The sequence below is a fragment of the Gavialis gangeticus genome, unplaced genomic scaffold (assembly GCF_001723915.1).
Source record: "Gavialis gangeticus isolate Ggan-Ray unplaced genomic scaffold, GavGan_comp1, whole genome shotgun sequence".
Classification (NCBI taxonomy): Eukaryota; Metazoa; Chordata; order Crocodylia; family Gavialidae; genus Gavialis; species Gavialis gangeticus.
Window position 1 is genome coordinate 16,462,486 of NW_017728994.1, and position 5,654 is coordinate 16,468,139.

The window sequence follows — 5,654 nt, forward strand, 5'->3', positions numbered from 1 at the left end:
CTGGCACATACACTCCCATCAATTTACTGGTACTTAACTTTCTACTTTTATTTTTATCTCCACAATATAAGAAGAGTATGTAAACCTCTTGTATAACTATTAGCAACAAAGGAATAACAACCTTAGCTTAACAAATCAGAAAAAAATTGGTAGAAAAAACAAGATTAGTAAATTGAGGGTCAAAAAGAAAGACTGTATCATCTAAGACTGTTGCCCATACAATGTGCTGGACTGGTAGATTTTAAATCAAGCTATTCATTCTAGACCATGTGTACATTGAGACTGTTATTTGTTTTCTTCTTTCTGATGTTTAATCATCATACAAACTGCTAGCAAGAAAACAGCTCTCTGCTTTACATTTCTGATGAAGCTCATAAAGTATTAATAGAAAGAGAGGAAGGAAACATGATGCGTGGTGATATTATGTCCAAGTGACAAGAGGAGTTTGCAAGCCTTGCATACCTATCACAAATAACAATTACAGAAGCAAGTCAAGGACTTCTTTGAAACTAGAATAAGGACAGCAAAAGCTCTTAGCCATCACATCAGAAGCATACAGGAATGGTTTATTTTTAGGTTCTATATATTTGAATTTCTGGGAGATGAACATATAAGAGAAGAATAATTCTTGTGATAAGAATATAGGCCCAGTTGATGGTAAAATTCCAAGCGACTTCAACAGAATCAGGATTTCACCCAGTAGATCAATTTCTAATTGAATCCCTAAAAGGCTCAAGACCAAATTCATAGCTGTGGGGCACATTAAGGCATCCTTGTGCTCTTCTGGTACCAGGAAAATTAATATGTCATATAAAGCTGTGTCATTGCCCAGAATCTCTAGAGAGCTATATGTTTGGCCCTGATTCTGTTTCTGCAAATGTGCCCTAGGATTTGGAAACTCATGTCCTGCTTCTTATTAACATCACTACTAAAAGTAAAAAATGTGAACTTAATTGATGATTAGAGAATGAAATTCATTTCATTTTCCAAACTGTAAGTTACTTCAAGGTTAGCAACAGTAAAACCAGCAGATAAGAATGAAAAGTAAGTACAGTTTAAAGTTCTAAAAGTTAGAACTACTGGTAGCATGGAAGAACTTTTGAAGCTGAAGGAGCTACTTCCTGAAGAGGAGAAAATATTCCCATCTGCTGCATATTTGACATGACTTGTCCCACATATTAGAATCACAGAAAATTAGGATTGGAAGAGACCTCAGGAGATCATCTAGTCCAGTGGTTCTCAACATTTTTTGTATCAGGACCCATTTATAAACATTGATTGCCAGTCCCAACCCAGTGCCCCTCACTCCTGACCTGCTGGTCCCCATCCCAGGCCCCAGCCTCCCAGTGTGTGGGGAAGGGTGTGGGGGTGGGGGGGCACGGGGGTCCCCAAGCAGTCCCTTGCAGGCTGGAACTCTGCCAACCTGCAAGGGAAAACCCATGTTTTCCCATGTTTTTCTTCTTTAAAGGAGAATCCATTTTAAATTTTGTTCACAACCCTTTCACATATTCTTGCAACCCATTTCTGGGTCAGGCCTCACAGGTTGAGAAACACTGATCTAGTCTAAACCCCTGCCCAAAGAGAAATATCCCCACCTATATCATCCCAGCCTAGGCTTCATCTACCCAGTTCTTAAAAACCACCAAGGATGAAATTACACAACCTCTCTGGGTAGCCTGTTCTAGTGCTTTACTACCCTCCTAGTGAGAAAGTTTTTCTTAATATCTAAGCTAAACTTCCTTTACTGCAACTTGCTCCTTGTTCAGTCATCTGGCACCATTAAGAATAATCTTGGTCCACCCCTTTTGAACCATCCTTTAAGTAGCTAAAGGCTGCTATTAAATCCTCTCTTAGGCTTCTTTTCTGCGAACTAAATAAGCCCAGTTTCCTCAGCCTCTCCTCAGAAATCATGTGCCTCATCCTCCTGAACAGTTTTGTTGCCCTCCTCTGGACTGTCTCCAATTTGTCCACATCCTTTCTGAAATGTGAGCCCCAAAACTGGACATAATACTGCAGCACTCAATAGAGGGGAATAATCACTTCCCTTAATCTGCTGTCAACGCTCCTACTAATGCGGCCTAGTCTGCCATTAGCTTTCTTAGTTACAAAGGCACGTTGTTTGTTCATATTCAGCTTATTGTCCACTGCAACCCCTGGGTCCTTTTCTGCAGAGCTGCTCTTCTAACATTTTGACATGCTCCTGATGTATTTTGAACACATTTTACATAATTCCACAGTAAATCTTGAAACTTTTCTGATTTATTGTTCTAATTTGTTGTCTACATGATTATATATCTGGCTGAGGTTTCACTGCCACAATTGCATGCTAATACCCTGTATGTTTATAATTGACGTTTTTCTATTGTATTGTAAGGCATTTAAAAAAATAGGAATATGTATTTACCTCAGTGATTTTACACCAATAATAAAATTAAATTAAATAGAACCAAAATTTGCTCTATGAATTCCTCTGATAAGTATACTGACTAGGGCTGTCTACTAAATAAATATGCAGCATTCTTGAAGCGTATTAGTAAGCAATATACAAGCCACTGGGCTTAAAAAGTATGGAATTATAAATACTAATGAATCGTAAGAAGACAGATAGGAACTGAGATTACCATTCAATGAAAACTACCCTTCCATTAACAGGAACAATGAAAGAAATTGTACAGCACATGCTAAATCAGTTCCCTTGCAAACTTGTGTTCTGCAAGTCTCCTGACAGTGGCAAGATTAATCATTTGATTTTATTTCAGAATCATTCCTCTGCTTATGTCGTTCTGCTTTTTCACATCTGTCCTAACTATTATATACCTGTTTATTTAAAGAAAAAGAGCATATGGCACTAGAGAGACTCAGATAGCAAATGCACGCTAATGGGTACAGCTGTGATGCAGAGAAGTCACTCAGGTATATTCACCCATCTGTCTGAGCAAGCCTAGTGCAATATTGGCCAGCCCCACCAAACAAAAATTAAAAATAAGGTGCAGAGGGGGTGGGGGAGAGAGAAAAAGAAAGAGAGAGAAACTAGTTTTGACAATGAAAGGGTTTCTTAAACTGCAGTAGAAATTTTATTTCCATTTAACTTTTTAATTCTGCGGAGGTTTGGTTTTGTTTTGTTTTGAGGCTAAAATGAACATTTCAAACAAAGATATATGAATACTCCAATTAAGTATTAATATGCGTAGTAAAGAATACATTTGAAATTTGTGTATTCTGACTGTATATTCTTGTTTTCATCTCATCTGCTTCATATACCTCCTTTAATTTAACAGCTTATTCCTGATCTATACTGGAAATAATGAAGTCAGAATAAAGTACTACGCAGTCTACAGTTTTTTTATATTGGTACTTATTTTTGATGTATCCAGCTAATCCTTATGTTGGGCATCTTGCTGGTGTCTTATTGTGCATTTATTTGTGATTATTTTGAAGTTAAACTGAAAAGAGCACAATTATTTAGGTAGTGCATGTAGATTAGGTAATAGATTTGCTGCATCAAAGAAAGGTTTGTTTCACTACATTCATTCTCTTGCATGTTGGTTTGTTTATACTGCATACTCTTCATTTATTTCGTAATTTACAAATTATTTTGTTTATATTTTATATACTTTTAAATCCAGCAGAAAGGTTCTCTTGTAACTCTTTTCCAATGGCAATAAAAAATTACTGAAATAAATAAATAATTAAATGAAATTTATTTACGATTTTTTACCATCTTACTGACACATCTGATCTTTCTTCGGGACAAGACGAATCACTTGCATACAGACACTAATTTAATGGGACTTTATATGGGGATCAGGATCTGTAGAATTGGCTTCTTTGGCACTGTCAGGACCAAAACAGACCCAATTTAGATCATATTCCTGCACTGAGATTCACCACTTGCTGTTTGCTCTTTACAGGTCTAGGGCCTCATTTTGTCTGAATTTTTGTCTGGTTTTTCACTTGTTTCAGTGAAAGCAGACTCTCTGGACACTCAATGAGGAAATAAAATAAAGTGCACAAATTCCAAAACAAATGTAAGATACAAGTTTTAAAAAATGAAAAAAAAATTCAAACAAGTTGCTGATTCAATAGTTATTTTCTGCTTTGAGGTGTCACTTCGAGTAACTGACGTATGAACAAAAGAATCCACAGAATTAATTTTTAGAAGAGAAAAAGAATAACTAAAGGAAAATAACTCAACTTGCTGGGATAGAATTGGCACCCATCTGCAAATTTATATTGTTATTGCGTCCACAAGAAGTTGAGCACAGCATGTTTGGGTTTAGCACAGACTTTCTTTGGATAAGAGTAAGATAATGTAAAAATAGGCTCCCCAGTAGGCAAAATTCTAGTCCAACCCCATGCAATGGGCTGGTCAATCACTAGATTAACATTTTATGGCTTAGATTCACTTAACTGTAACATCAATAGTACATTATTGCTGGATTAACGAGGTATTAAAAAAGGCTAAACATGATATTCCAGGCAAGAGATTATAAAATGCTAGAAGTAATTATCACACTTAATTGGAGCTTCAGAATATGGACAGAGGTTGTATTCAAGATATTCCCATTAGATACAAACATTGGATATTTACCAGTCATTAAAAGATAAGTATAAAAGTAAATGATTAAATTTCTAGACAAACAAAGCAACAAAAAGAAAAAAAACAGACAAGCAGAAATATTTGTCTTTAAACAAAAGTTCCAAATACATTTTTAAACACAGCTATGGACTGTGTGGCCAAAATGAAGGCCTCATCAATATGTGCTGTGGGAAGCATAACAGCAATTTCTAATGATTCCTAAATTTGGTTTAGATCAGAAATTTTAAAGAAGTGTTTATGTTTTGCCATGGTGAGTACCAATCCAAAGAGGTAGGTGTGTGCAGAAGACAGAGTCTAGGGGCATCTTTCACTCAGGGTAGAGTAGTAAGAACTTTTTGTACTGACACCAGATTCAGTTCACTTAGTTCTCAGTGGCCGCGTCTGCCCAGGCACAAACTGTGACGTGACAGTCTGTGCACTGGTAATGAGGCACTGCACAGTTAGTGTCCCTAGGTAACCATGCCGGGATGCTATTGAGCAGTCATTTAGGCACAACTGTGCAGTCACACTTTGTGCAGATGTGGCCAGTATAGTTATCAAAGAAAACCCAGGGCAGGTTCGCCAAAGTGAAAGAAGGGTTTTGAAAAACCTTAGGTCAAATTTATAGGGACTACCAATTCAGGGGAAGAACATGAACAACTCTGTAGTTAAAACTATCAGCGGAGGCAGGCACATTCCAACTGAGTTCCATTAATTGTTTTTTTTTTCTCTTTTAGTTCTTTGAACCTACAACTCAAAGTGAAACTCAGGGTGGGATCAAACCTTCTGAACTGAAAGCCAGAAATTATCTAAAACTTTAAATTTGGAGTCCATCTGAAACGAAACCTGCAAAGTAGGAAAAAAATGTTTATGCCTTCTTAAGTTTCTTCATAATGATGAGGAGGGATATGAGTGTAAGAAATTCTGGTAGAGTTAAACCATTCAAAATCTACAAATGTATTTCTTTATCTCTGTCCCAGAGAGACAGTCACCAGCAGTGGGACTGGGGATGGGGGTGACCCACCCCTACAAGAAAATGCTGGCTTGCATCCATAGATGCTTCTCAAGCAAATCA

The 5,654-nt window shown here is 36.9% G+C and overlaps 1 protein-coding gene across 15 annotated transcripts in view; it reads right to left on the bottom strand.

Moving 5' to 3' along the window:
- The window catches only part of ZMIZ1 (zinc finger MIZ-type containing 1), a 607,902-nt gene that overhangs the window by 109,363 nt on the left and 492,885 nt on the right, over positions 1–5,654 (bottom strand). The gene's annotated exons all lie outside the window — the stretch shown is intronic.